At 45.2% G+C, this 24724-nt stretch overlaps 1 protein-coding gene and 1 long non-coding RNA gene across 7 annotated transcripts in view; one reads left to right on the top strand and one right to left on the bottom strand.

Annotated features, from left to right (window-relative positions):
* The window catches only part of CLYBL (citramalyl-CoA lyase), a 272508-nt gene that overhangs the window by 198625 nt on the left and 49159 nt on the right, over positions 1–24724 (top strand). The window lies entirely within an intron of this gene.
* The window catches only part of LOC128566530 (uncharacterized), a 111812-nt gene continuing 103074 nt past the window's right edge, over positions 15987–24724 (bottom strand). Inside the window, exons 3-5 of one of the 4 annotated variants that reach the window (XR_008374577.1) lie at positions 21767–22907; positions 19595–19785; positions 15987–16478 (exon numbers count right to left, since the gene is read on the bottom strand). This is a non-coding gene — a long non-coding RNA (uncharacterized LOC128566530). Of the gene's footprint in view, positions 16479–16808; positions 19786–20072; positions 22908–24724 lie in introns of those variants that run through there. The other 3 variants (XR_008374578.1, XR_008374576.1, XR_008374575.1) reach the window with 3 other exon arrangements.

Here is a 24724-nt window from a genome sequence, read left to right as displayed (position 1 = left end):
TACTGTTTTCCTATCCCACGGTCCTCCGGCCAGAATGCGTACCTGCTAATTTCACATGCTCACAGGTTTCCTCCTCCGGCTGTGCAGCTCTGGCGTTGCTTCAGACTCTCAAGCCTGCGAGGTCAATATTGCACTATCTAAACTCTCACGATTGGAGCTGTCACTAAAACAACTCCCAGAAACCTTTAACCCAGAATTCACCATCTGGATCAAAATTCCGGCATGATTTGCATGTGTGTGCTGGCAAAAACATTCAGGTTTCGTGTGAATTCAGATTAGAGGAATGGAGGGTGCTCAGCTGTTCTCCGGCCGGGTGGTACCATGTGTCGTTTAAATGTGTGCATTACTGCTAACGTCTACCCTGTGTTACTAAGGGAAAATGTCTTCCAAGAAGGATCCTTGGCGTTTTATTTCATTGTTTATGTGCATTACCATACATGTTTAATAAGGCATGGAAGGAAAACATAAATTATATCTGCTACTGTACAGTATCATGTACTGTACAAAACACGCCTGTAATTGCCCATTCATTGTTAAATAATTAAGTGATTCATGTTTGAATGCTTTATATGATGTAGAAAATACTTAGAGGTTGTGATGAGGCATTTAAACTTTCTTTTAATGTTATGGGAGGAAGTTGATTGGGGTTTTGGAATGGACTGGGAACATAATACTATTAGTTCCATTTATAATAAAGAAATGCAGGCTCCCACTAGCCAAAAACTTTCTAAGCGGGCATTTTCAGAAGTGAACTTGGTTTTAGATATTTGGGGGTATATACATTTGTCTGTATCCCTTACTAGGCGCTGAGCATCAGGGTCAGGAACTATAATGTATTCAGTTCTGTACATGCAGTACCTAACATGATGCCTGGCATTTAGTTGGCTCAATTCACATTATTCTGTGAATACACCAAACTAATGTATCAGAATGTATCCAAAAGTGCCACTATTATTGGATAAGTATATCCGTAATTTTTTTTTTTTTCATGGAAAACTAGGTTCCTTGTTCTCTGCAAATGAAGTAACTGAGGCATTTTAGTGTGTCTTGTGGGACCACACCAAGGCATTGTGTATATGTGATTCAACCCCCTCACCTCGCCAGCTCTCCCAGGTCTGGCACAGACCAGTGGTATTGAGTGCAGACTTGAGAGGTCCTGGTTCCTTTCACAAAAAGGATATTGCTTTTGTTTTCTTTCTGCACAGACAGTAAAAGAATGAAAAATAAATCCCCAGAAGTCTTACATTCTACTTGGGAACAAAATAGCACATCCATTTCTCCTGGAGATCTGTCCAGCCCCCATTTGAGGGCTGCTGGCCAGCTGTCACTCAGGAGCCCAGAGCATGACAGGGAAGGTATCTGTGGTCAACCGCAGTGATTCACACCTCCCACATCCAAAAGCTGTGTAGTCCCTTCCCTCTAGGCCTTGTGACTCGCCTTGGCCATCGTTACACATGAGGAAGGCTTGTATATCTGGAACTCTGCTCCCTCATGCAGGATCCCAGACTCCCCTACTGGTGACCGAGGGCCCTGCTAAAAGCCTGTACCAACATTCCCACAGGCCAGCGGGGCTACCTTAGGCCAGCTGGCCTTAGTGAAGGCACCGGGTAACTGTACTGGCATTAGTGACCCTTGGTGAGACCAGCAGGAGAACCACACACATGCCTCAGTGTGAATTCTGACACACACACACACACACACACACACACCCTGCCAATCATGACGAAATAAAATGGTCATGGTTTTAAGCCACTAACTTTTGGGGTGGTTTGTTGCATAGCAAAATTAACTAACATAGTACCCATGCCATCAAGTCTAAATGGGTAGATGAGAATGAAAAATGTAGAGCAGAATGTGAGGATTGCTAACTGGGAGACTTAAAACTGGGACAGGGGCTCGGCACCCATAGCACAGTGGTTATGGCACCGGCAACATACACCAAGGCTGGTGGGTTTGAACCCAGCCCGGGCCAGCTAAGCAACAATAACAACTGCAACAGAAAAATAGCCAGGCATTGTAGCAGGCGCCTGTAGTCCCAGCTACTTGGGAGGCTAAGGCAAGAGAATCACTTAAGCCCAGGAGTTTAAGGTTGCTGTAAGCTGTGACACCATGACTTTCTACCTAAGGTGGCATAGTGAGACTCTGTCTCAAAAAAAAAGAAACTGGGACAGGATCAAGGTCACAAAAAAATCAGGGAAACGGTACAGGAGTAAGATATGGTGACGAGTGAGCCATGTTCAGTGGGGTCAACCACAGCATTCCTGAGGACCCAAAGCCATCCCAGAGGACTTTAGAAAGTCTGGCCATTTCTTTGCTGGTGGCCACAGATTTGTGCTGATCCCTCTACATGCCACGTACTCTAGCCCAGTCTCCATACAGACATGTTTTCAGTGAGATAAGGCATCAGGTACTGCATGTGTGCTAAAAGAGCAGACCCATATCAGACCTCATTAATATGGTGCCCTGGGAGACTTTCCACTCAGGTCGCCCCTCTCTGCCAGAGGCTCTAATATCTTTCATTCCTTCTGTATTTCTATTAAATCCTATCTTATCACTGATCTGTGTGATCCATGTGTTCATTCTTCAAATTTCCAATACCAAAAAAAGAAAAGAAAAATATATGGCGATCTGCTCATTGAACAGAGTGCTGAGTAATTGGGGAAACCTAGCTTTTAGGGGTCTCTTCTCTCTTACAGCCTTCCTTGCTCCTCCCCACATCTTTTTTCTCTTTTTTTTTTTTGAGACAGAATCTAGGTAGAGTGCTGTGGTGTCATAGCTCACAGCAACCTCTAACTATTGGGCTGAAGCAATCCACTTGCCTCAGTTTTTTCTATTTTTAGTAGAGACAGGGTCTCACTTTTGCTCAGGTTGGTCTCAAACTTGTGAGCTCAAGCAAACCACCTGCCTTGGCCTCCCAGAGTACTAGGATTACAGCCATGAGCCACCACTCCTGGCCTTTCCTCCCCACATGTTATTCCCTAGAAGACACTGCTTTCAGCTATTCTAACTTTTTTGCTATTTACTCAGCGTTTCTAGGCAGTGTGGTTATACTGTTATTTCTTGATGTTTAATATCTGTTGACTTCCATCTGTACAAGATGAGGCTTGAGCTCTCCTGCCCTTCTCCTTGACCTTCATCCTTCCAATGTATTTTGGAATTATGTCAAAATTCAGTGATTGTATATATAACATGACTGTAAATATGTTCACATGATATACAAGCCGTATGATACATACAATTATTTTTGCCTTCTTGTTTTTCCTGAAGTTAATAATTGACTTAAATTTTATTTCTTTTAAGGAATTTTATTAACTCAAACCTGTAGTTTACATTAAGATTCACTCTTGGTGTTACACAGTTTATGAGTTTCACTGAAGGCACTGCCACGTAGCTACCACTGCAGTATCATACAGTCTAATTCCATTACCCTAAAAATACCCCTGTGCTCCACCTATTCACCTTCTGTCCAGTGAGCCCTAGCAACTACTCATCTTTATAGTTTTGCCTTTTCCAAAATGTCATATAGTTGGAATCATAGACTGGCTTTTCTCACTTACCAATAGGTAGTTAAAGTTGTTCCATGTCTTTTGGGGGCTTGATAGTCATTTCTTTTTAGTGCTGAAAAATATTCCATTGTCTGTATATTCTAGTTTGTTTATCCATTCACCTATTGAATTTTCTTTGTTTCTATGTATGTCTATTCCAAGCTCTCTAACAGAACAGTAGTATATCTTTAAATACATCAAGTAACCCATAAGCTCTCATTTTTTCCCTCAAGTTGTCATGTACTGCTCCATTCTGAGCTGGATGCTCACTAGATTGGTATCCAGTAGATTCCCTTCCTGTCTTCCTGGGAAAACTCTGTGGCCTGATTTCTGAGTTCTAGTTTTTGTTTGTTGGACCTCATGTCTTTTTCTTTCTTGGTTTATTCCCCCATTTTAGTGGAGTATATCCTCTAATCATTTCCTCAGAAAGGATATATGGAAAATAATGTTTAAAAAAAGACTTGGCGTGTCTGCAAAAATATCGAGTTTATCTCCGCCGATCAGACTTTTATAGACTTAAATCCCAAGGAAAAAACTAGTTGGATTGCTGGTGGCGTGGCTTGAACATGCTGTTAAGAGATTCCAGAATGGCTGATATTCTATTATTTCTTATGTCTTTGGACTAACTTTTCTTTTTTACTACATTGAAAGCTTTCTGACTAGCAGCTCCCTACCTGATCCTTTTGTGATTTTGGTTTGAATTGGCCTCACTTCATTAGCTGAACATGGGAAGCATTAACCTCTGGAGATATATGTTGTAGCATAAAAATGATTATGTTCACTTATTAGCATTTTTCTCCCCACTTTTGGATTGAAACAAATACAGAATAATTAGAGCAGAGACTATTTCTGGCAAATAAAACAGTTAATAGTTGGAAAGGTATGTTTTAGTGAAGATTGTTTATAAACACACCTCTTGCTGCCAAGATCTTAAAGTCTAATTAATTAGTATCGCCCCAGCCCCGCCTTTCCTCTTCTACCATTTGCTTTCATCTTCCTCATTTATACACACACTCTCTCTCGCGCACGCAAACACATACGCTCTCTCTCTCACATGAGCACACGCCCCTCGTTGTCTTGCTTTCTTGCTCCCTCTCTGTCTGCACAAGTTTGTGCATGGAACTGGCTTGCCTTCTAGCTGTTTTGTCCCCACACTCCATCAAAAAATATTTTCTGCATCTCTAATTTCATCAAGATATGCCTGACTGAGAATGTCAGAACCACTGAGCAGAAGTGTTTAATCCAAAGTTGGCTCTGCTGGTGATGATCAGCTGAGGAAACAACCTTGAATTTTTTCCTAATTATTTGTTAGGACGTTAAGTTTTCACTTTATGGAATAGATTCACATCCTGCTTCTCACCCCCTGCCCCCGCTCTTTATTGGGCAGAGGCCTCCCACTGATTTCTAATCCAGTTCTCTGCACCCAAGACAGACACGTGGAGAAGAAAGGTACCTGCCCATCTGTGGGAGCGCTACCTCTAACAACGGCTTTCTTTCCATGAACAGACAGTCGTTTCCTGGCTTATGGAACCGGCAGATTCTGGCCACGTTTACGTAACTCCATAAATTAATGTTTGAGAAGTTGAGTTGGTCACCAGCAACAAGCTCTGGAGGTGTCTGGGCAGAAGCTGGGGACAGAAGGTCATAGTTCCCAGTCCCTGCTCAGCATTAGGATGGCTGTGTGACATCAGGAAAGTCTGTTAATCCCTTTGAACCTTAGTGCAGTTGTCTGTAAAATGGGGATAACACCAACTACCTCCCAGGCTTGCTGCAAGAATTGAAATATAGTAAGTGCATGTGAAAGCATTTTGTAGTAAATAATAAATCATCATGTAAATATTTCTTCTTATTAGCTGAGCTTAGGTGTAGGAATCCAAATGATATATTTTTGTTCTAAGTTTTTTTCCCTTTGGGTTAGTCCTCTTTTATATGAGGGAGGATTTTGTTGTTGAAAGTGTTTATTCAGGGGTGGCGCCTGTGGCTCAAGGAGTAGGGCGCTGGCCCCATATGCCAGAGGTGGTAGGTTCAAACCCAGGCCCTGGCCAAAAACTGCACACACACACACACACACAAAAAGAAAGGCTCTTTGATGAACTCAAATAAACAAATTGTATGGGCGGAGCCTGTGGCTCAAGGAGTAGGGCGCCGGTCCCATATGCTGGAGGTGGTGGGTTCAAACCCAGCCTCGGCCAAAAACCACAAAAAAAAAAAAAAAGAATTTATTCATATAAAGAATTCCTTTCCTTATGAAAGGAAAGATTTTCAATATAATGAGTGGGAAAGGAAGCTTATGTTTCTCTGGGATGAGGATACTAGTGACTTATTGGTCTAGTGTAATACGCTGGTAATCTTGTTTCATGCGGCTCACCCACATGCTGGGCGCACATCGTGCTCAGAGACCGTTAGAACGCTGGTGAGGAAGGCATGTGCCTGCAACTGGTCAGGTGGCTGCACAGATAGCAATTCCTCCGTGGGCTGTGGTTGGCCTAAGTGCCACAGGGACACTGGTAGGATCTGAAATGGAAATCATAAAATAGGTGGGTCTTCCCGACACCCCTTTCTGCTTATTTACCAGTCTCCTTTCTACAGCCCATCTAGTTACAGCACAGTATTCGCAGCCGGTACCAATGGACAAAGGGCTGCCACTCACCATATATCATGACTCACGTGACGGGGAGTGGCTTGCCAGGACTTTCAAAAGGGAGAAAGCTGGACTCTCCATAGACAGAGGCCTTTGTTATTTCTTCACAGTGTGGAAGGAGGCTTCTGTGTTGGTCAATTTCATGTGTCCCCCTTGGCTAGTTATTTAATCAAACACTGACTAGATGTTGCGGGCAGGATATTTTGCTGGGTGGTCAACACTACAATTGGTCGATTTACCGGTAAGGGGCTGAGCCTCCGTAACGTGACTACACTGCTTCCAATCAGCTGAAGGCTGGATGAGCAAAACTGAGCAGCGGAAATTCTGCCTCAGGGCAGTAACATCAACTCCTGCCTGAATTTCCAGCCTGCCGGCCTGCCCTGCAGATTTTAGACTTGTCGGTCCACAATCGCGTGAGCCAACTTCCTAATATAAATCTTTTTATGTATCTCTTCCTGGTCCTGTTTGTCTGGACAGCTGTGACTGACATAGCTGCTCCCAAGATTACTTTTTCTTTGATTCTATTATAACCCAACTCTCAGCAGTCTAGGATCCAAAATATTTTCTGTTCACTAGGACAATCAACTATATTCTTGGCTCAACAAATCATGTCATTGAATCCCAAATTATAATCCAACTTTTTGATCTTGAAATCTACTAAACTTGGATAAAACGGAAGTACATATTTTATCTTTAAAAGAAATCTTTATCAGGGCGGCGCCTGTGGCTCAAAGGGGTAGGGCGCCAGTCCCATATGCTGGAGGTGGCGGGCTCAAACCCAGCCCTGGCCAAAAAAAAAAATTAAAAAAAAAAAAAAAAGAAATCTTTATCAGTTTTACCTCAGCAGAAGCCAGGAATTCAAAACACCAGCATCGTAATCCTGTATCTTTCTTGGTGCTCAGAACTGCATGGTCTCTAATTATCCCCTCTGATGGTCTCCCTGTTTGAGCACATGCCCATCATTAAGGAAACTCAACATTACCCTGCTGGCAGTTGTCTAGAGTATCCAGGCAGTGAAACTCAGGCCCTAAGCTTTGTTTCAGTAACATTGCCTTTCCTTGAACAATGACGAGTCTTTCCTTGGACAATGACAAGTCTTTCCTTGAACAAGTAGTTAACTCATAATTCTAAATTCCAAGATTGCTCAGCAGTGAAAGAATTCCTCTCTGTTGAAGTAGTTATTTTTATTTTCAGGTCCAGTCCTGGAATCCTTTCTGTACATTCTAGTCACTTTAGCTCCGAGTCACAAATGCTATGAGCCTCACCGTTGGCCGTTCCCAGGCAGCCTAGTCAGCGCCTGGGTTCCATGAGTCACTGGCGGTAGACTTCAGTTTGAAGCCGTTCCCAGTGGGGTTACGTGTGAGCCTTTTCAATTGTCCGTGACTGTGTTCTATATACACATATCGATTCCCCTCTCTAATTCCCAGAGCTGGTGCCCTGCCCTTCTGTCTGGCTTGGGTGGAGCCCCTGAGGGGTGGGGACGGGACCTGGCGCCACTGAGCAGACATCCCTTAATGGTAATCCTCCAGCGAGTCAACCGCCTCCAAAGAGACCATGAGCATGGCCTTGTTGATGAGGAATGTAGTCTCAGCCACACAAAAAAGTCCCCAGTCTCTGCCTCAGGACCCCATGCCTGGCCCATCATCCCTGTTGCAGAAAGAAACTGGACAGGACCTCCCCTCAGGAGCCTGTCAGCCCTTGTCACTAATCAGCCCAGGGGCTACTCGGAATGACTGGAGGCACTCACGGCCACCCCCTACCAACTGCACCGCCCGCTCTCAGCCCCTGCCACCTGGGGAGCCCCACACCAGGGCAGGGCAATCAAGCCTGGCTCCTGCATGCCGTGCAAAGCTTGCCAGCAGCCAAGCTCCTGAAATATTTATATTTACACATGGAGGCTCAGATTCGCGCTTTCTACCAACAGAAGCCATAGGATGTGAGGGTCGGGTATGGGTTGGCTCTTTCAGCTCGTGCTAGCCTACCCAGCAGCCAGGACTCACTCCGGCAGGGGGCAGAGGTCTCGCTCACCAATACGGTTGACAAGTTGGCCATCCTCACGAATCCATGTGTTGGAAGAAATATACATCAGAAAGCTGCACAGTCTCCTCCTCCCTCTTAGTCAGAAATTTAATTTTATTTGTATACAAGGAAATGTCAAAATGCCGCCTGGTGGATTTTGAGTCCTCTAGGAACTGGGGCCCAGCAGATTTCAGGATGGGTGAACATAGTATTTCTATTTGTTTTCAAAGAGAGCATGAAATAACTCCAGAGAGCTTTGTGTCTACCTGTTCTCTCTTGAAGAACTGTTTGAAAACTAGATGACTGGCAAATCTATAGAAGGGAGGGAGATGAGAAGAGCCACATTTTTTGCTAAGATGGATGGGCAGGCTCAAGATGCGATCAGCAATTGTTCCCAAATATTTCAACAAACGTACCTTAAACACGGGTTTACTGAGTGAAGACAGTCATAAAAGCCTGTGGGTTAGGGGAATCTTCTCCTGGTGGCGATGGCTGTCCCCACAGAAACAGCTCAATTTATCTCAAAACTGAAGGTTTCCCTAGCCTGGACCTCTCATGAAATTGGTTTTGCATGCGTGGGAATTATTTTCAAGTACTCTAAAATGGTATCATTTCCTAGTTGCAAATTATTTGGGTGTCTTTTGAAGCTAATTAAAAGGGAAATGTCCTATTTTGTAAAGAGCAGCATTTCTACATTTTAAAAATCAGATGTTCTCAGTGGGGAGCAAGGTTTTATCTTTATCAGTGTTGGCTATTGCTAAGTGCATCCCAGATTGAAAATCTAAACGAAATAACTACAAGGAAAGGCATGGGGTAAGTTTATGTTGGAAAAGCAGGAGGGAGACACATACACATATATAATACATAGACGATTTATCTGTGAATTTAAGAAGCCTTTTCATGTCATATTTTTTTTTATCTTGCTAGTTACTCATTATTTCACTGTAAGCATTGCAAATATGGAGGGCTGCGGAGGTGCCAGGCTCCATCATGGTGTCCAAAAATTGGCTTTGTACATATGCTAAATTAGAGATTGGCTGGCAGAAGCGGTTCACAGATCCTAGATTGGCAGGGATTCCTCATGAAAGAAGACAGGGCTGTGAGCCCACGGGACTTCCACTGAAGCCAGCAGCAATGCAGCATGCTCTATCCTACATGCCAAAACCTGTTTTAAAATAAATTCTGAAACCACACGAGGCATCAGGGCTGGCCCAGGTAACACATTCCCAAAAGTCTAGTGCCTTTTCCTTTTTCAGGAGGAAGGGATTATGTTGACTCTTTCAAGGAACAGAGCTTTGAGATTTTTCACCAAAGGATCCAGGTCATTTTAGTTGCCTCCTCTAGGGCTCAGGCCATCGCAGCATCAAAGGAGGAGGGTAGGAATCTTGCAGAGGAAAACCTTTCTGTTTTTGTCTTTCTTGGAAATAAGCAAACTTCTGATGTAAGAACAATGAATACAGTGAAGAAACATATTAGACAGCCGGAGCAGAGAAGCCTATGTCAAAAGGATCTGCCATCTGGGTCTTTTTTCCTCACTGTCTCAATGAGAAAATGCTTCTCTCATTTATGAGTAGCTGGTTGGTGGCTTTACTCTTCTCAAGAGATATAACTTATGCTATGGACAATGATGAGTTTTAATAAAAACAGCTTTGCTGCTGCTGTTGTTGTTGTTGTAGTGGGTTCCTGCTTAATCTTAGAGTTAAGCACTAGAAAGGAAATAAGGAGACTTTTTTTCTAGACCAAATGGTGCGTTTGATGCAAGTCTGATGACTTCAGATGCTTCTATGAACCTTTAAAGTGAGGACAATAGCTCCAGGTACTCTACCTTTCCTCCAAGGATATAGTGAAGAATTAAGAGCTGAACAAGCTGACCTTAATCCCAGTCAACTACCAAAACTGACAGCTGATCAGGGCTCGCAGCCTTCCAGGTAGTGGTAATCACTTGTGTGTGCAGGCTCTGTGGGAGTGGAGAGCTCGTCTGCCCCGCTGTACACACTCAGGCTTGTTGAATATATACACGGATGATCTCTGCATGGCTCCAAGGAGGCCAACATGTCAGGCATAGTTCATGTAGGAGCAGGCTTTGTGTCACATTCTGCATCACATGTGGGTTTCAGGAGACTTTCATTCCGGTCCTGGTTCTGCACGCAGTGTCAGAGTGACCGCCAGTAGTCTGCTCATCTCTCTAGGAGGTTTGTCTCCTTGTTTCTAAAATGGGCAGATGATTGTGGAGCATTATTCATCCCTAACATTGTCTGACAGTGTGATTCTGTACCTTAGCCATCTAAACGTGCATCCTCTGGATGAAGAAAGACATGTGCTAGACCTAGAGGGAAGAGCCAGCATTCTTTTGTTTTTTTTAATTGTTAAATCATAGCTGTGTACATTAATGCAGTCAAGGGGTACAATGTGCTGGTTTCATACACAATCTGAAATATTCTCATCAAACTGTTCAACGTCGCCTTCATGGCATTTTCTTAGTTATTGTATGTAGACATTTGTATTCTGCCTTTAGTGAGTTTCGCCTGTACCTATTCTAAGATGCACCGTAGGTGTGGCCCCACCCATCTTGATGGAAGAGTTACTCCAAGCACACATCCTGGAGCCAGTGGTTTGGAAGTGTCATGCTCCCCTTTCCCTTGGGAGGTGCTCTCCCAGTAGAGATGAATGACAAGGTGGGAAAGAGCAGGCCCTATTGCACAGAAAGGATGGGGAGGCCAACTGTGGCTCCAGGCACAGGAGCACACTACACTGTGACAGGTAGTGTAGTACGTAGGGCTAGCCAAGAACAGTTTGAGTTGGAGGCATTCATGCAGTTGTGGGTGCCACTTGGGCCGGGAATGTTGCAGAGGAGAGTCATGCATTAGGTTAAGGTTGCCCCGTGTTAACCTTAAGATCTGTGAGTCTCTTACGAGTCCCAAGCCCTGTCTTTTAGGACACAGACACACCCCCAGAGATCTCAAATATTCTAGAAATCGCAAATATTCTCCTCTAAATGGAGGTAGAGAGGCGAGGGAAAGATGGAAAAGGTGAACTCACCTTTATTAACATATCATTTTCTTTTTTTTTTTTTTTTTTTGTAGAGACAGAGTCTCACTTTATGGCCCTCGGTAGAATGCCATGGCATCACACAGCTCACAGCAACCTCCAACTCCTGGGCTTAGGTCATTCTCTTGCCTCAGCCTCCCGAGTAGCTGGGACTACAGGCGCCCGCCATAACGCCCGGCTATTTTTTGGTTGCAGTTCAGCCAGGCCGGGTTTGAACCCGCCACCCTTGGTATATGGGGCCGGCGCCTTACCAACTGAGCCACAGGCGCCGCCCAACATACCATTTTCTAATAGCTCTTTAGAGCACCATTCATCCATTCCACTGTTCATGGCATATGCTTCCTATAATGGATTAAATGGCAGCTTCCAAAAGATATGTCCATGTCCTGATCCCTGGAACCTGCGAAGGCAAAATTATTTGGAAAAATGGTCTTTGCAGAGATAGTTAAAGATCTCGAGATGAGATCATCATGGGTTATCTGTGTGCGTCCTAAATCCAGTGACAGTGACCTTACACAAAAAATCAGAGACACACAGAGGAGTGCACCAGAGACAGGCAGAGGGTGGCGCGATGCAGGCAGCAGGAGCTGGAGGAGGAAAGGAAGGATTCTCGAGAGAGGGACTGCAGCCCTGCAGACACCTTGATTTCCAATTTCTGGGCTCTTCTGAGAGAGGACATTTCTGCTGTTTTAAGAAGTCAAGTTTGTGGTGATTTGTTATGGCAGCCTTGGAAACTAATACACCTCAGATGTATCATCACTAATGACTGTCATTAATCAGAGTCTTCAATATCGCTTTTCCTGTTAACATCATGTTGGTCTTACTACCAATAAAAATAAAAAGATTATAACTTAGAAGCATATTAGTAATAATATTAGACTGGGCATGGTGGCTCATGTCTGTAATCCTAGTACTCTTGCAGGCCGAGGCAGGTAGATTGCTTGAGTTCACAAGTTTGAGACCAGCCTGAGCAAGAGTGAGACCCTGTCTCTATTTAAAATGAAAAACTCAAGTAAAAAGATCTCTTTTTTTTTTTGTTTGGGACATAGTCTCACTATGTCCCCTTAGGTAGAGTGCTATGACGTCACAGCTCACAGCAACCTCCAACTCTTGGGCTTAAGTGATTTTCTTGCTTCAGCCTCCCAAGTAGCTGGGGCTACAGGCACCCACCACAAAGCCCAGCTATTTTTTGGTTGTAGTTGTCATTGTTGTTTGGCAGGCCTGGGCTGGGTTCAGACCCTCCAGCTCCGGAGTATGTGGCTAGCTCCCTAGCTGCTGAGCTACAGGCGCCGAGCTGGCAAGACGATCTCTTGAGCCCAAGAGCTTGAGGTTGCTGTGAGCTCTGACGTCACCCTACTCTACCAAGAGTGACAAAGTAAGATGATCTAAAAAAAAACAAAAAGATCTTTTTTTGTAGCAAGCTTTTTTTTTACTCACATAATAACTGTCTATAAATACATGGGTCATTACAAAGGTTTTGAGATACACAAAAATCAAGAAATGTAAAATCCTTGCAGACAGAAACAAATGAAGCCCTGGTACACACAACACTGGTAAGCCAAGCAAGATGAAAACTTGCACTGGTGAATCGGAAAGGACGCTGCTGACTGTGTTTCTCAGAAGTGAAATAATGGACCACCACGGTCTTGTCTGAAAACTTCATAATGATCCTCATACAAACCTTTGAGTGAACCATGATTAAGTTTTTTTCAGTGAAGGAAACACCCACCATCAGAGAAAATGGCTTCATTTTGATATTCCTCCATCCCTGACTTTGTTTGGTAACTGTCTCTATACCGGATACACACTCTTAATGTCTCCGTTTGGGGTTTTTTCAGCTTCATAGAGCAACAGTATCAATAAAATTATGTTCTTTTATTATACATTTATCAAACAGTGGACTATCTGGTCTTTTGGCCAGAATTTGTTGGCCTGTTCTCAGAGCTCTGTCTCAACACATCTTTTGATAACTGTTGTCCAACACAGTCTTCATTTTAATTTTAGAATATGATGTTAATAATTCACTAGCTCACAATCGAGGACGAACAGCTCACAGTGTTTGTGGCAATATTGGGTTTATTTATTTCCAAGTGAGTGATTTTTAAATAACAACACATTGTTTTCTTGTTTATTTTTCACAATCCAATTCCAGCAGCTGAGCCACTTTGCTTTGGTGACTGAGTCCCACTAGGGAACGATGAAAGCAGTGGCCTGTCCCGGGCTCCATTCTTCTGGCAGTTCTGCATTTCCACGGCGCAGGGCCATTGGGTTGTGCCACTTGTTCCTCCTCCTCCATCTTCAAATGATCTCTTGGAAGAACCTACTTTAGACTCCTTTGTTGCCTTGCTTCTACTTCTTTTTTTATTCAATTCAATGAAAATTTGCCAGCCAGGGAGAAGGAACATACATACAGATGGGTCATGTCAGTAGCTGGTGATAAGGACTGACAGTGATAAACCCCTCGATACACACCTAGACTGGGTATGGGGTTGAGCCAGTCTGTTCAGATTTATATAAACACTGAGAAATACCCTGCAAAGGACTTTTATTGTCAAATCCACTTCTTTAATCCTGAAGTTATCTTCCTAGGGAGCTCAAAAACATCCCTGGAACCTGTGAGTTTTTTTGTTTTTGTTTTTTTGCAGTTTTTGGCCGGGCTAGGTTTGAACCCACCACCTCCAGCATATGGGGCCAGCGCCCTACTCCGTTGAGCCACAGGCATCGCCCGAACCTGTGAATTTTTATTCACACATTTACCAATTGTCACAGTCAGAATTAGGAGCTTGGGTTTCATAATAACCTTTGGTTTCTGGTATTGTAGAGTGGGAGCAAAAACGTCAGTGGTTCCATATGAACACTAATGAGGTACAACTGAATCTGGCATATGCCATATCAAATCTGTTTTAAAAAATAAAGAATGAAAGGGCTCGGCACATGTGGCTCAAGCGGCTAAGGCGTCAGCCACCATACACCTGACCTGGCGGGTTTGAATCCAGCCCGGGCCCACCAAACAACAATGACGGCTGCAACCAAAAAATAGCTAGGCGTTGTGGCAGGTGCCTGTAGTCCCAGCTACTTGGGAAGTGGAGTCAGGAGACTCGCTTGAGCCCAGGAGTTGGAGGTTGCTATGAGCTGTGATGCTACGGCCCTCTACCCAGGGTGACAGCTTAAGGCTCTGTCTCAAAATAAATAAATAAATAAAAAGAAAGAATGAGAGAAAGAAAAGGAGGTATAAGGGAAAGAAAGGAAAAGTCCCCAAAGAATCTATTATATAACCTCTATATGTTAATGGAAAAGTTTAATAGATCCTGAAATATTGTCACATTATTTTGTTAAGTAGGTAATGTGTGTTTATTCCACCAGTTCTTATTGTTTAGAGGGAAACAAGGCAAAAATGAGTGAATGAATGAGTTAATAAATAAATCATCAGAATCACCAGCAAATCCTATAATCAACTCCTCCAACCCAACACATCCTCACACAGACAAAAACATCCCTGAGCAGGGAGGTCCCTGGCACTGCCACGCCCCTGACCATCAGGGAGGTGTGCAAGGAGAATGGTCCCTACTGCTTATGATGAGGACACCTGTGTGCATCAAGCCTTCCCTGCTTTCCAGTAACGCCTAGCAAGAAGGGCGGGCGTGGCTGAATGTGCAGTGGGAGGCAGGACCAAGCCAGAGAGTCCCGCAGGGGCAAACCTCTGGCCAGTGTCTAGCTCATGTAGCTTAAGGTGCTCTGAGAGGATCGGGAGACCCTTCAGGTCCACAGAGCATTGGGAGAAAATAGGCTGATCCTTGCAGGACAGCTGGGAGGTAACTCCACCCCCCAGGACTCCTGGCGAGTCCACAGCCCGGGAGGGCATGGGAGTATGTCCCCTTCCAGAATAGATGACTTGGTTTTACCACATCTGAGGAGCTCAGGAGACAGAGACAGAGGCATTGGGCCTTCCCAGGTGGCCCTCAGGTGCCTCAAAGTCCTTATTTCAGGGGACGCTTGCTCATTCCCCGTCCCATTAGTGTCCCCCTCAGGAGGGAACTTCTCCCCACACCCCTCACCTCTCCTCTGAGCCAGGGTGACTCACTCGGTGGCAATCCTGGTAGGTACAGCTCTGCCACCTCCTTTTTCCTTCCTTATGAGACCTCTGTGCCCCAGGGACCCCTTCTGGGGACAGGGTGCTATATCAGTCCTGTGCAGCCAGATAGGTTAAGTCAGACTGACTCCAGGGCCCAGTGTGGCTCTTTTACTCACCCATGTGCTTTTATCAGAAAGGAAGAAGACATTCTGAGTCTCTTCTTACCAACACTTTGATGTATTGTTCAATTGTTTGAGTTTTTTTTTTTTGAGACAGAGTCTCACTTGTTGCCCTCAGTAGAGTGCTGTGGCATCACAGCTCCCAGCAACCTCAAACTCCTGGGCTTAAACGATTCTCATGCCTCAGCCTCTCAAGTAGCTGGGACTATAGGTGCCCGCCACAATGCCCATCTATTTTTAGAGGTGGAGGTCTCACTCTGGCTCAGGCTGGTCTTGAACTCTTGAGCTCAGGCAGTCGACTTGCCTTGGCCTCCCAGAGTGCTAGGATTATGAGCCAAAGTTTGTTGAGAATTTTGATGGCTAAGAGAGATATTATTTATTGAGACCCAAAACAAACACATCTGAACTGAGATGTGTTTTATTTGAGATGTGTTAAGAGAGATATTATTTATTGAGATGTGTTAAGAGAGATATTATTTATTGAGACCCAAAACAAACACATCAAAACAAACACATCTACACAACCCCCAAAATTTCCCCTGCTGTTCTTCTCTCTGTGGTGGGAACACACCTCCCCCTCCGAACACACGGAGAAGTGAGACAGGGACATTTCCAGGCCCAGTAAGAAGTTCACCAAGCAGTGTCCAGGCTCGGAGCCTGCCTTTCTGCTGTGACATCCGTCCGGGCACTCTTCTTGCCCCTGATGCACACTCTGCCCTCACATCACCCACCGTGTGCCTGTGATGAGCCTGTCTTTTATTGCCAGCATGTAGGTTGAGCTGCTCCAGGGAGAAGACCCAAAGCTTCAGGAGCATGAACCAAATGAAGTTTATTTCTCTCCCACCCAACAGGCTGGGGGTGGGTGGGAATCACTCCTCCCCCAGAACCCTCAGAGACCCGAATTGCTTCTTGGTCGTTGCTCTGACATCCTCATCTGTGTGGCAGCAACTGGCTCGCCTTTCTTGAGTTCCAGCCTGTGAGACAGAAAGAGAGGAAGAGAGTTGAGGGCCAGCAGCTTCTTTTTAAGGGATTAAACATTGCCCATTGGGCGGCGCCTGTGGCTCAGTCGGTAGGGTGCCCGCCCCATATGCCGAGGGTGGCGGGTTCAAACCCGGCCCCGGCCAAACTGCAACCAAAAAATAGCCGGGCATTGTGGCGGGCGCCTGTAGTCCCAGCTACTCGGGAGGCTGAGGCAGGAGAATCGCTTAAGCCCAGGAGTTGGAGGTTGCTGTGAGCTGTGTGAGGCCACGGCACTCTACCGAGGGCCATAAAGTGAGACTCTGTCTCTACAAAAAAAAAAAAAAAAAAAACATTGCCCATAGCGCTTTTGTTGCATTTGCTTGCTAGCTACAGGGGGGCTGGGACATACAGGCTTTAATAGACCCGGTGCCCTGCTAAAACTCAAAGGAGCAGTCTCTGCCACCCCCCTGTACAACCACCACGTGGGGTCTCTGCTGCTGCACCTACATTACCCTGCGTTGTATTTTTGCATTTTGCGTTTCTGTTCACTGCAAGAAGGGTGTGTTTTTATACCCCCCTCAACCTAGTATAGTGCCTAATATAGCTGAGTAGTTGAACAAATGAGCAAATGGCATTTTGGCATTTTTCTCCAGCAAACCAAACCCTGGCCTCAGGCAAGAGTAAAAAAGAATTAAAGGGGACAAGACTTGAGGGTGCTTGTGAAGGTGTCAGAACAGTTAACTGTAAAGTCCAGATGGTAGACCTGGACAGAAAACCTGAGCATGGGCTAACCGCCTGGGGTCGCCAGGACTCAGAAGACATGTGAAGGCAAACCAGAGGACAGGCACGGGGACAGGGGCAGGTGAGGGATGGTCATCAGAAGAATTTCAGGGTTTGAGAATTAGGGATGAAGCAATTTTGAGAAAGTTGAGACCAAAATGTGACGAAGTCGTTGGGGCAGGTGTTGGGAGAACTGCCAGGGTCATGGGGGGAAGGGGATTTCACTTGGAGCTATATAGACAAGCTTCCGTCAGTGAGCATGGTGGAGATGTGAAAAGCTGACGTAACTGGATGGCATGGACCCCCACAGGGGGAATGGTGGGCAAGGGTGGTGGGGAACTGTGGCATGGATGAGAGCGAGGCTTTCCTTCCCTTCAAGATAGTATGTGAGACAGAGTCAGTGGGACAGAGTTCCAGCAAATAGAGTAAATAAATGGTGTTCAGAGGAATGGTTGCTCATGTAAGGGAATTCGTAATATCTCAGAAGCTATAGTGCAATAAGTTAGGAGGTTGGGCCAAGAAAAAATTAGGCCTGAGCCAAAGGGAGGTGCATGAAGAAGGGACTCAGCCAGTATTGAGTGACAATTGATTAGATGATAAAGGAAGCAGGAGTGGCGGTCTACCTGTGTATGGCCAGCTTCTGTGCTCCAGGTTACAAGGCCATGGTGTGATGGTGCAGTGGCTTACAGGTCTCTGTTAAAATACATATATGTACTTTCCTCTTTAAAAAAAATTTTTTTTAGAGACAGTCTCATTTTGTTGCCCTCGGTAGAGTGCTGTGGCATCACAGCTCACAGCAACCTCCAGCTCTTGGGCTTAGGTGATTCTCCTGCCTCAGCCTCCTGAGTAGCTGGGACTCCAAGCGCCTGCCACAATGCCCAGCTATTTTTTTGCTGCAGTTTTGGCTGGGGCTGGGTTCAAACCCCCCACCTTCAGTATATGGGGCCAGTGCCCTACTCACTGAGCCACAGGCGCCATCCCTGTTTTTAAATTGTTTTCTGTAAAGAGTATATATTCTTTTTATAGTCATTTAAATGATTAATTTACATAATTAAATTCTTTCATGATGGTGGTGCTGGGGAGATTCTTTTATTTCTGCAGTCCTTGATTTGCTTAGCTGTAAAATGAAGCGGGTGGCCTCCGGGGCCTCCCACATTGATGTGTACCATTCTCTTCCTGCTCGGCTCTCTGGGGAGTCTTCCCTTCCCCTTCCACTCACAGGTTTAAGTCAGTCGCCAACCCAAAGCAGAATTAATCACAATGGCAAGTGGCTTTAGCAACAATATTCAACAATAGTGTCACAAATAGAAATGTCACATAATGAAACAGATCTGACTTGTGAAAGTGTATGTGATGTGAAAAATGCTATTTGAGGATTTATGGCATGTGTTCGAGGGTGTGAACTGTGCTGCTCTTCCCAAGCAAGCCTTTTATCCCCTGCACAACTGGCGCTGCTTGTGCAACAGGCAAAGCATTCACACGTGCGCTTGTGGGGCGGGGGGCGAGTTCCATCAGGAGTCTGTCAGTGTCACAAAGGGAGCCTTTAAAAATGCCCATGTCTGGCTAAGTGAGGTGGCTCACACCTGTAATCCTAGGACTCCGGGAGGCTGAGGAGGGTAGATTGCTTGAGCTCAGAAGTTCTGAGACTCTGTCTGAATAAATAAATAAATAAAAACCCATGTCCAAGTCCCACACAAACCCAGCAAATCAAGTAAACGAAACATCCTCAGGAAGAGCACAGACAAAATTGCTATCAAAAAAGCTGTATTGCGTTGGTGCCTGTGGCTCAAGGAGTAGGGTGCTGGCCCCATACACTGGGGGTGGTGGGTTCAAGCCCAGTCCCGGCCAAAACTGCAAAAAAAACAAAAAGCTGTGTTGGACAGGCATGGTGGCTCACACCTCTAATTCCAGCACTCTGGGAGGCTGAGACAGGTGGATCGCCTGAGCTCACAAATTCAAGACCAGCCAGAGCCAGACCTCGTCTCTAAAAATAGCCAGGTGCAGTGGTAGGCACCTGTAGTCCCAGCTACTTGGGAGGTTGAGGCAAGTGAATTGCTTTTAAGTCCAAATATTTGTGGTTGCTGTGAGCTGTGACACTACGGCACTCTACTAAGGGTGACAAAGTGAGACTGTGTCTCCAAATAATAAAAAAAAATGCTGTATTATACAGCTTCTTAACTGTAAATGAGAAATACATTTTTAATATTACAAATATTTTTTTACTTGATATTTGTGATTTGTCCTCTTCTTTATTAACTGCTTTTAAGTTTTTAAAATCTCAATATTTTTCTATTAAATCTTTGTAGAGCGGCACCTGTGGCTCAGTGAGTAGGGCACCAGCCCCACATACCGAGGGTAGTAGGTTCAAACCCGGCCCCAGCCAAACTGCAACAAAAAAATAGCCGGGCATTGTGGCGGACACCTGTAGTCCCAGCTACTCAGGACACTGAGGCAAGAGAATCACCTGAGCCCAGGGCGTAGAGGTTGCTGTGAGCTGTGACACCAGAGTACTCTACCGAGGACGATAAAGTGAAACTCTGTCTCTACAAAAACAAACAAACAAAAATCTTGTAAATATAGCTTAAAGATGGTAGATACTGGGGAGCGCCTGTGGCTCAGTCGGTAGGGCGCCGGACCCATATACCGAGGGCGGCGGGTTCAAACCCGGCCCCGGCTGAACTGCAACCAAAAAATAGCCGGGCGTTGTGGCGGGCGCCTGTAGTCCCAGCTACTCCGGAGGCTGAGGCAAGAGAATCGCTTAAACCCAGGAGTTGGAGGTTGCTGTGAGCTGTGTGAGGCCACGGCACTCTACCCGAGGGCCATAAAGTGAGACTCTGTCTCTACAAAAAAAAAAAAGATGGTAGATACTGTCTGTTCTTTGAATATGCATAAACAATTATATATTAGACATACTTATAAAAGTAAATATTGTTTCAGCTAACTTTTTTTTTTTTTTTTGGTAGAGACAGACTCTCACTTTATTGCCCTCGGTAGAGTGCCGTGGCCTCACACAGCTCACAGCAACCTCCAACTCCTGGGCTTAGGTGATTCTCTTGCCTCAGCCTCCCAAGTAGCTGGGATTACAGGCACCCATTATAGCACCCAGCTATTTTTTTGTTGCAGTTTGGCTAGGGCTGGGTTTGAACCCACCACCCTTGGTATATGGGGCCAGTGCCCTACCCATGGAGCCACAGGTGTCACCCTGTTTCAGCTAACTTTTAAAAACTATTTTCATCTAAGCTGATAAAGGTTAAAAGTTTTCAAATTTAAAACTAAAGGATACGTTGGGTGGTGCCTGTGGCTCAAAGGGAGTAAGGGCGCCAGCCCCATATGCCAGAGGTGGTGGGTTCAAGCCCAGCCCCAGCCAAAATCTGCAAAAAAAAAAAAATAACAACTAAAGATTATGCAAAAAATTAGATAATTGGCATTTCCAACTACAAAATACCTATATGCTAAGTTAAGTATTAGGCCAGAAACATGTTATCGTTTCTATTTAAAAAGAAGTAACAAAAGTGAATATTTCTGCTATTTAGAGAAGGGAATTCCCTTGGGACAAGTGACCGGAGGGGGTTATGCAGAGAATGTTGAAGCTATAAAGAATCTTAGAGTTCATCTTGTGGGAATGCCATCATTTATGGCTTTTTTTTTAGACAGCATCTTTGTCGCCCTTGGTAGAGTGCTTTGGTGTCACAGCTCACAGCCACCTCCAACTCTTGGGTTTAGGTGATTCTCTTGCCTCAGCCTCCTGAGTAGCTGGGACTGCAGGCACCTGCTACAATGCTGGACTATTTTTTTGTTGCAGTTTGGCTGGGGCTGGTTTTGAACCCGCCACCCTTGGTATATAGGGGCAGTGCCCTACTCACTGAGCCACAGGCGCTGCCCGCTTTTTTTTTTTTTTTTTGAGACAGTCTCACTCTGTTGCCCAGGCTAGAGTGCAGTGGCATCAGCCTAGCTCAAAACAACCTCAAACTCCTGGGCTCAAGTGATCCTCCTGCCTCAGCCTCCCGAGCCCATCACCATGCCTGGTCGATTTTTTCTATTTTAAGTAAAGACAGGGTCTCACTCTTGCTTAGGCTAGTATGGAATCCCTGAGCTCAAGCAATACTCCCGCCATGGCCTGCCAGAATGCTGGGATTACAGGGATGATCCACCATGCCCGGCCTTGTGGCATATTTTTTCATGGCAGATAAAAATGGTTTGCTAAAAAAAAAAAAGTCCTGAATATGTGTATTGTTTTTTTAGCTCTGTAAGAATGCTAACACTGACTTTTGTTAAATATGGTAATCTTCCCATATTACTGTAAATGCTATAACTTGTCAAACATTTAACATTCTTAAAACTCTTAGAAAACTGAATAATCGGTATTAAGGATGGTTAGATTTAAGAAGACTATACTGAAAGCCCTATTGTTAAGCACCCTGCATTGATGAAGGTTCGTCTAGCACCGTAATCCACTGTACTGTTTTCTACCCTCCATATGGGGTCAGCTGGGTAGCCAGCCAGCCAGGAGTAGTGTCCTCACCAGCAGGGCACAGTGTCTGGGAGAAGAACAGTGGGTAATCCACTTAGTACTTGGAATGGGCATTGCTTGGGCTAGAAGCAGTGGCTCACATCTGTAACCCAGCACTTTGGGAGGCCCAGGGCAGGAGGATCACTTGAGGCCAGGAGTTGAAGACCAGCCTGGGCAACACAGTGAGACTCCATCTCTATAAGAAATTTTTAAAATTAGGTGGGCATGGTGGTGCATGCCTGTGGTCCTAGCTACTTGGGAGGCTGAGGCAAAAGGATAGCTTGAGTCTGGGAGGTTGCAATGAGCTATGATTGTGCCATTGCACTCTAGCCTAGGCTACAGAGTGAGACCCTGTCTCATATACAAAGCAGGGGTGCTACCAAACCTGGGTTTGTCCAGAGAAAGGCAACTCAGAGGTGGGAGGATGTTGAGTCTGTATCAGAAGTTTTTGGAGAGAGAGTTATTAGAACAAGGAGTATTAGAAGGCAAGATTTGGGGAAACATAGTGACCATCCTCAGATATCTGAAGGTCTGTCCAGCGGCTCTTTACCCACTTGCCAGGAGGATAGAAGGGGCTCTTGCCCTGGGCAGAGCTCTGTGAGTAACATCAAGGACCTCTCTTAACTAAATTAATGACCCCTCTTAACGACCTAAATTATTGATATTTATAAGATGCAAAATATTTTTATAATATTTTTGTAGAGTATTTGGCTGCAAGAACCTGACACACATGGAGAAAATAATGCTTCCTCCATGTGTGTGAGACAGAGAAATAGATTATCATGCCTGGATGCAGGTGTGGGTGTAAGGGAGGCAGCCTAGGGAGTGTGTGTATGAGAGAGAGAAACAGACCATTGGCTGTGGGCAGGAGGGGGGCAGGTTCCCCATCTGACTCTCCTGCTCACGGCACAGCGCACAGTTCCCAGTTCCCAGCTCCGTTCCCAGGTAGGGCAGCTATTCTGTGCCACCCCCAGCCCCCATGCAAGGATCTCTGAGGACTTCCGGTACAACCCCCACCCCACGTGGTGTTTGTCTCATCTAGTTGCAGAGATAAGCGTGACAACTCTGTGACGATCAGCGACACGGTGAGGGCTCCTGGAACTCTTCCCTTGCTGTCCTCGTGTCTTCATTCTCCTCTCTTGCTCTCCCTTCTCTAAAAAAAAAAAAAGGAAAATTAATTAAAATCACTGTGTATAATTGACCCATCTTAATCACAGCTACCTCCATTCAGAAAGAAGATTACATATACATACAACCTGAAAAAAGACAGAAAAACTTCTCTTTCCCTACTCCTTCTTAGCTAAACAGCGTCAGGTAGTGTTTGTGGCCAAAATTCATTAAATATGGCTTGAGAATTGAGCATACACACAGTCCAGATTGACATCTTCAAAATCATCGTCACTCCTAAACCATAATACCAGCAGATGGACAAAGACAGACATGGAGTGTGGTCACACGTCACACGATAGACCCTTTCATATTGCAATAAGGAGCTGGCCATATGCAACCCACAGCCTTTGATTTCTGCTGAGACATTGATTCAAGACATAAGGGGTTAGGCTTAAACCGGAAGCATTTAACAGAACAAAAGCATTAAGCAGGTTGTTCTTAGTAATTTTTTTATTGAGAGATGGAGAGCACACCAGGCTTACCTGGATTCCTGAAGAATCCAGCAACCTGAAGGCTATGGTGTCCAGGGGAAGTAGACTCTTTAGATATTAAGATCTGAGTTCATACAAAATGAGAGGTCTAACACTAGACTAGACTGTGGAGGAGAGAAAAAGTAATAGCTTTCCCCCACTCATCTTAAGGTTCATGACTGAAGCACCTATAACAAGAGACAGATTAACAAGAGAAAAGCACACACATTTATTTAATGTAAGTTTCATATGCAACACGGAGCCTTCAGGAAGGCCAGGGGAACAGGGAAACCTGTGTGTTTATGCTCAGGTTCAATGCAGGGAGGACACTCATGCAGCAGTGGAATCAGGCAGAGGGGAGCTGCTCTATGGTAATAAACTGCGGGAACTTAGCAAGGCCTGTTTGTTCAGATTCTTCTTGGGGTCTCTGTTTCTTCAAGAATGAGGGATGTCAGCTCGGCGCCTGTTGCATAGTCGATATTGTGCCACCCACGTACACCGAGGCTGGAGAGGTCAAACCCGGCTGGGGCCAACTGCAACAAAAAAATACCTGGGTGTTGTGGTAGGCGCCTGTAGTCCCAGCTACTGGGAGGCTAAAGCCCAGGAGTTTGAGGTTGCTGTGAGCTATGATGCCACCACTGTACTGAGGGTGACATAGTGAGACTCTGTCTAAAAAAAAAATAGGGACGTCTCTTTTCTTTGTATTGGGCAGGCACTTTTGGAGTGAAAGGTTTATGACCTCCTTCAGGGGAGAAAGGAGGGGGGAAAGTGAGGGCAACTTCCCTATTTCTGCTATTTGCTCAAATGCCAGCATGTCACATTTGAGGGTAGTGGGTCCTGAACCTCGTTAGTGAACAGGCTGGTTCCCAGTATGAGTAGACTGGCCCCTGCAGGGACCCTCCTCAGTGCCAGAAGGATCAAGCTCTGGGGACGTAAGAGCTACGAGCCACATTTCCTGTCCTCAGTGAGGACACTGGGGCTACTGGGAACAAGTAGAGCCAAGCTAGCGTGAACTCAGAACCAACCCGTGTGGCCGGGCACAAGAGAATGAGAGTTTAATATGCATGGCCTTTTTTAAAAAGCAATTTTAGTGTACACGTTAAAATGAGCATGTACTTTTCAAAAATCTAACATTTAGTAACTGCTTATGTTTAACCTTTTCTTTTTTTCTTTTTTTTTTTTTTTTTTTTTTTGTTTTTTGGCCGGGGCTGGGTTTGAACCCGCCACCTCCGGCATATGGGACCGGCGCCCTACCCCTTGAGCCACAGGCGCCACCCCAAAAAGATGCGGTTTCTGTTCTTTTTTTTTTTTTTTTTGGCCGGGGCTGGGT

The sequence above is a fragment of the Nycticebus coucang genome, chromosome 15, assembly GCF_027406575.1.
Source record: "Nycticebus coucang isolate mNycCou1 chromosome 15, mNycCou1.pri, whole genome shotgun sequence".
Lineage (NCBI taxonomy): Eukaryota > Metazoa > Chordata > Mammalia > Primates > Lorisidae > Nycticebus > Nycticebus coucang.
This window is presented reverse-complemented; position numbering and strand designations above follow the sequence as displayed.